This window comes from Penaeus japonicus, unplaced genomic scaffold (assembly GCF_977035675.1).
Source record: "Penaeus japonicus unplaced genomic scaffold, GWHDUDI00000001_assembly GWHDUDI00000020, whole genome shotgun sequence".
In the NCBI taxonomy this organism is placed as follows: Eukaryota; Metazoa; Arthropoda; class Malacostraca; order Decapoda; family Penaeidae; genus Penaeus; species Penaeus japonicus.
In genome coordinates this window covers 22,910,866-22,918,365 of record NW_028234422.1, presented here as the reverse complement: position 1 = coordinate 22,918,365, position 7,500 = coordinate 22,910,866, and the positions used below count along the sequence as shown (strand labels likewise).

Genomic DNA, 7,500 nt, shown 5'->3' with positions numbered 1-7,500 from the left:
TATCAACGAGAATTCTCTCCTGTCTTGGGGTGGTACAGGATTTCCTTCCACACTTTCCAACACGTTTTGGCTCGTAATTTTCGATATTTTCAATCTTCCTTTTCACTCTGTACACACTAGATAATGATACACCAACTTTATGAGCGATTTCTTTACAGTCGAGGGATGTTTCTTGTAGATAAATTTCGATTGCTGAAAAATCAGCCTGACTCAAGTCTTTTCCTCTGCCCATGATGCTTCAACAGGTTATCCTTAATGACTTCTACAACTAATTATGGGTCAATTGATACTGGGACATTGGCACACACATTAGGTAATATAAACAATGATTAGTAACCGGAAACAAACATGATTCTTATCATTAAAAAATAATATAATCATTATATAATCAATTATTGTATGTAGATTACAGATTTCTCTGCATTACTACAAAAAATAGGCAATGTAATTAATATATTTTTGAAGATATGAGGTGTTAAAGATAAAAAAAAAGCGAAGAATCCCAAAAATTGTCTATTAATTTTCCCAATACTGTATATATATATATATATATATATATATATATATATATATATATATATATATATATATATATATATATATATATATATATATATATATATATATATATATATATATATATATATATACATATCATATGTATTTATGTTCATTTATTATTTCGCTATGTCTTGCCATCAATGCAGCTCCGAAAGTCATTAAGCGAACACCTGCACACCTAATGAGGGCTTTTTTTGTGCCAGATTGGTGTTTCGATGAACAAAAATCTGACATGAATTGCACCCCAAGGCCTGGCCTATATGCCCTGAAGAGCATTTTGAATAGTGCCGCAGATTTCTCGAAATTATGATTTCTGTCACTCCAAAAGATTTAATGGGTTATGTTTTTCTCCAGTTTAGACATATTCATCCTCATAGATTATCTAAGGCATTAAAGAAGGCGTTTTGCGAGTTTTGCCTGTACTTCTTACAGACTTCCCTATAAAAAAAAAAAATATATATATATATATATATATATATAAACATATATATATACATATATATATTTTTATGTATATACATGGATATATATATATATATATATTATGTATATTATACATATATATATTATGTATATTATACATATATATATTATGTATATTATACATATATATATTTATGTATATACATGGATATATATATATATATTATGTATATTATACATATATATATATATTTATGTATATACATGGATATATATATATATATATATATATATATATATATATATATATATATATATATATATATGTGTGTGTGTGTGTGTGTGTGTGTGTGTGTGTGTGTATAAATACAAATTTTACCTCCCTGACAGGGAATTGAACTCGGGCCTTCTGAGTGAGAATCCCGGCTCCTAACCATATCATCACAACGAGCCACTAAAAGGAATGTCTAACTAGATGCTTTACATCCATCATGGAAGTTACCTAAATACTCGGCAATATTACAATAATGCTGAACACTATCCTGTGCTTCAATGCAACGAAAAAAGCATGGGCACGGATGGTCCTGTGTGATCAAATTAGGAAGTTATACAGCCGTGACGAGATCGACAATGCTCTCAGTATTGTTTTAAATATATCAGACTAGAAAAACGAGAAACACAACTAGAGACATTAAAAGGATGACAAGTTTCATAGTGCATACCATGATCGACCAGTGTTTGAATAACAACAATATAGTGTTTGTTACAACAACGACAAACACTCACGTTACTGATTTGTCCCCGCCAAAGAAAACAGGCATTTCTACGCCATTTGTGAAACTATTCTTTAATAAGAAACGCCAAGATACACAAACCCAGCCTGAATCTTCCTTCAGCAGTCAAAATCTTATTGAAAATTAAATAGGCTTGCTGATCGGAATGTTCTCCGAACAACAATCTGCATTGAACTGTGTGATTAAGCAAGGTGTGCCTCCCCAGACGCAGGAATGCGAAAAGGAGGCATCCGTCACAACAACCTCAACCTCCTCCCATCACTCAACATCCGATCTCCCAACCCCCATCCATGACCAGTCTACATATGAACCTTTCCCCTTTTCATCCCCTCCCCCTACCAGAATGTCCTCTACCTCCACGCCACAAGATAAACACACACAAAACCACTCCTCCCCTGCACCTTCCAATGCAGTATCCATAACCAATGCATCTCCTAGTTCTCCCTCACCATCACCACCCTCTCTTGACACTCCGCCCCTCCTCCCCCACCTTCCATGGCAGTATCCACCAATGCTTCCCCTAGCTCTCCCCCACCACCTCCACCTTCCCCTAACCCTCCGTCCCCTCCATCCGTGCCCACACCGAGCAAGTAGATTCGCAACCTTGCTGACACGCCGGCCGCCCCCTGCCCGGTGCCACGCAAGCCTTTGCCCAAGAACAACGCCGAGACATCAACAACTAGTATGAGAAACGAAGCCTCTACACAAGTAACACCCAGAAGAAGCTACATAAGAAATAGTAAGAGGAAGAATAAGCAAAAACCTCTTCCACCCAACCGCAACTGGGAAGATGCAACACACCACGTGCCTGGAGTTCCTGCCCCCTCTACCACCCCTCCTACTACACAAGCACCACCGCTCGTTATCAAAAACTACGTAGAACGAGCGGAAACACATCAAACCCATCAACAAGACGAGGAAGGTTTCGTCACCATTACCTCAAGAAAACAAAGTAGAAAAACAAGGGAGGAACACAATACACAAAAAACTACAAGGTGCCGATCGTCTCAAGGTAGTGTACTTGTATATTACTAGCTGTCATCCAGATACAAACGAAGATATTGAAGACTTCCTCGTTAGTAATTTTGACAACATATCAAATGCCAAAGCCTTCAAAACTTAGATGACACATGAATTTCTCTCAAGCTTCACTGTTGCTATAAGAGGCAAAGATATCAATTCAGAACTGTTTATAGAATCCGATGTATTCCCTGATAACGTAAAGGTTTTCTTAAACAGAAACAAGTACAAAACCGAACAGAATGTTTGACGCCGTAAATGGGTCGGCAGATCCGATGGTCAGACCACAAACAAAGACACTTAAAATATAACATGTCAATGCTCAGTCTCTCCTGGGTCACTTTGATGAAATCGAAAGGATAATTAATTCAAGCCACCATTGAGTCATTCGAATATCTTGATAATATATTTCAAGAAATGTCATTGAAAAGAAAACCAATGTTTATTTTAGGCGACTTAAATGACGATATAAATAAGTCAATTGCTAACTTAAATGGAATTATTAAGAATAAATTAAAACAACTCATAAACAATAAACAAAATACCTCATTCATATTAGATATCACAACAACAAACAGACCCGATATCATCCTACATACTGACGCTCTTCCATGTCAAATTGCTGATCATGAACTTTTGACCATGACTTTAAACATACAGGAGCCAAAGCGACAACCAGTTATCAAAACTCGCGATTTAACGAACTATGACCCTCGGTCACTCTGCCAACATATCATGGCCAATGAATCGACACTCTCGGAGATTTTATTAACAGATGAAGTTGACAGACATGTTAGTGTTTTAACGAATGTGATAAAGAATGCCATAGATGCTTCCGCTCCGTATGAAACAAAAACAATTAGACGCCCCCCGGCTCCTTGGATTAACGACGACATTAAGAGAGCCATAAGGGACAGAAATAACACTCATAAAGCTCTCAAAATAAATAGATTTGATGCCATCCGTCAGGATGAATATAAGCAAAAAAAGAGAAATGTACAAAAGCAAATTATTTTGAAAACAAGTTCAAACAATGCAGACATGACTCTTCCGGAACATGGAATCTGGTAAACACACTAGTGCCTAAGAAGAAACATCACACAGACATTTGTATAAATTCCAGAAACAATATAGAAGATTTAAATTACTTCTTTGCAGAAGTCGGTAGACTCACATATGAACAGACAACCGCCTCCACATTTCCACAAAACACAACGGGAATAAGGCTCACTGCAACTAATTTCAGAGCACCAGAAGAAATAGAAACAACAATACTAACATTAAAACACTTACGAGAAACGAACTCCGTAGGAGCGGATGGTATCGCCCATCGATTCATAAAGAGATGGTCTACTTGCAATTGCGTACTATATATATATCTGACAATTATTATGAATACATCTATAAACACCGTTACTTATCCATCACTCTGGAAACATGGCATCATAACACGTATTTTCAAATCAGGAGATAGACATGAGATAAACAATTATCGCCCCATTACTCTACTCCCAGTAATGTCGAACGTTCTTGAGAAAATAGTAGCAAATCAATTATCAGTATTCCTGGAAGCAAATAACCTTCTATCTAACACGCAACTTGGATTTAGAAGTAAACTGTCAACCGAAACAGCATTACTGAAAATCACAAATGAAATTTATGGCAACATAGATAATGACCAAATAAACTTGCTCACTATGTTGATTTGTCGAAGGCCTTTGACAGTGTTAACCATGAAGTTCTCAACAAAATAAGAAATCACTGAATTGATAACTATTGTTTTAGAAATTACTTATCCACCAGAACTCAGTCTCAAAATACGTGAAAATCTATTTTAATTAAAACAACAAGCCTCATTTGGTGTTCCACAAGGCCCAATTTTATTTAGTATATTTATTAATGACTTGCCGACAATTGCAAAAAAAAAAATATATTCTTATTCAGTACGCCGATGTCTCTCAGTTTATTCACGCAGACCCTGTAAACAATTTAAACAAATTAATAGAAGATACTAAACAGACTCTCACCGAAGCACAGAGTTACTTTGATAGAAATGGTCTGAAACTGAATCCACAGAAAACACAATTCATTTTCATCCCCACAGATACAACTATAGAATTCGGAGGTTGCTACATTAAACCAAGCACCTCAGTCAAAAATCTAGGAGTATACATAAACAGATACATGACTTTTGAAACTCCCTACAGAAACAAGAATCACTGTCGTACAAACATTAGCCCTCAGTATCATCAACTACTGCCTTAGCATCTGGGGTTCAACAAACAAAACACGAATAAAAAAAAAAAACGCAAAAATTACAAAATTAAATATTACTACAAGAGTAGCAATAGGAAATGTATACAAATTCGACCACATAACACTACACATAAATAAACTTAAATGGTTAAAAATCCAGCAAAAATACAATTATATTTATCGACAAAATTATACAAGGAATTTATCCACATTGGCTTTTACCTACAAAAACAATAGCCAGTTTAACCGGAGCCAAAACAAGACAAAAAAAAAAAAAAAAAAAAAAAAACATCTCTCTATGTCAAAAGATCAAATATGAAAACAGGTGCAAGAAATATGCAGATCCGAGGACCGATTATCTGGAACCATCTGCCACAACATCTTATCTAAATACATTTAAAATAAAATTGAGAGAACATCTGAATTATCAATGACATCAGGCGCTTGAACATCAAGCCAAACACGGTATTTCAGTCACTTGTAATGTTAACATTATCTATTTGTCCACACGTGTACGTTATATTGATTATGTTAATATTATGATATTATACAATGTAAATACTATACATGTAAATAGAATAACCATTGTAATTAATGGAATAAAGTATTTTGAATATATGCACATACACACATATATTACACTCACATATATGTATATATATATATATATATATATATATATATATATATATATGCCTTATCTGCAATAATTACCAATAACTCGCAATAATTTGCTGCCGTATTTCAAGATGCGCGAACCATCGCCGAATGGCAAAAATGGCAAATATTTCCTGATTTTTATTTTATGTCGTCTCATTGAACCGTTTAAAGAGTATCTTAATGATGGTTTACAACGAACTTTATGTAACAATGAAGTAAGATTAATGTATAGTATATTGCATATTTCGAGACCATATGTAGCTTTGATAAATGGGTGATAAATAATTGTTTGAATCCTTTGGCTTGGATTACATTTACTTTTTAACTCGTAAGAAACTGAATTTACTAACTGCTTGACATGAAAAACATTTAAACAACAAGAAGAAGTCTATTGAGTGTATTTTTATGTTCATTTTCAGGGCATACTGGTAACCAAAGGCTAATGAAGTATATAGTCACAATTAGAGTAATACGTTTGAATTTGTTTAGATTTGATGGGCACCAAAGGCTCTCTTCAGAGAAAACTGAAATAAATCAAGTCGGTAACTTATGTAAAACAATAAAATATCCGAGTTTAATTTATTTACAGTGATAATCTCTAGTGTAGCGATATTCATTTTAAACACGACTTCTGTAATACACGTACAATATGCGAGGATAACTCTTGTTGCAATGAAATTATCATGAAAAGTATAGCATAGGTGAATAAGCCTAGGAAAAAATTTGCTTTGATTGATGTGTCATGGAATGCATTCTATTTTTGCACAAATAAGATCTATTTACTGGCTGCTAATCTGCACAACTAGTTTTTTGAAAAAATAAACTTTTTATATGCTTAAAGTAGCATAATGTTAACATATTCAGACTCACATTCCGATATGAATTACTAAAGCAAACAAGAAATGTATTTGTCGTGTCTTATGAACTTAGGAGTGTTTTTCATCAGAAGAAGAAGCAAATAATAATAAAAAAAATGTTTTTCAAAGGCGCGCCACACAGGCACGGGTCGCACTGTGAGCGTGACAGCTGGTTTTATTCGAGCGGTATGACACTTTCGCTGTCGTACGCCCGACAGTGCCCATGGAATTGAAATGATTTCAAGACTTTGGCGCTGCAGATAAGGCCTTATATATATATATATATATATATATATATATATATATATATATATATATATATATATATATATATATATATATATATATGTGTGTGTGTGTGTGTGTGTGTGTGTGTGTGTGTATGTATGTATGTATATATATATATATATATATATATATATATATATATATATATATATATATATATGTGTGTGTGTGTGTGTGTGTGTGTGTGTGTGTGTGTGTGTGTGTGTGCGTGCGTGTGTGTTATAAGATCTTTGAAGCTTTAAAATCCCAAAGGTTTAAGAATCATATTATCACCAGTAAGAATAAATACATATGATACTTAATGATATAGTTTATTTCGCTGTCTGTGTACCCATAATAGGAAATAAAACGTGCTGACAGGAATATTACTCATTATAGCCCCGCGGTCTCTAAAATCTGTTTGTAAACAAGCGCAATCTCTCAGTGGCTTACATTTACTATCATATTTATTTGTTGAGCCGGCTTTACCTGGTATGTTACGGTGCAGTTTTGTTATTATGTGTTAAAGACTAGAATAATGTACATTTGCAGTGAAGATTGGGTAAATGGCCAGTTTCGTACAGCCATCGAATCTCGCAATTTAAATTTTTGTCTGCAATTCTTCCTGATGTGTATTGCGTGAATCTGTTATTGTTTTCCAA

The 7,500-nt window shown here is 34.3% G+C and overlaps 1 protein-coding gene across 1 annotated transcript in view; it reads left to right on the top strand.

The window, feature by feature from the left end:
• The first annotated feature begins 7,223 nt into the window (after positions 1 to 7,223).
• Positions 7,224 to 7,500, top strand: part of LOC122243831 (STING ER exit protein) — a 9,162-nt gene continuing 8,885 nt past the window's right edge. Inside the window, exon 1 of the mRNA XM_043001566.2 lies at positions 7,224 to 7,330. The gene's annotated coding sequence lies outside the window, so the exon portion shown is untranslated. The remainder of the gene's footprint in view (positions 7,331 to 7,500) is intronic.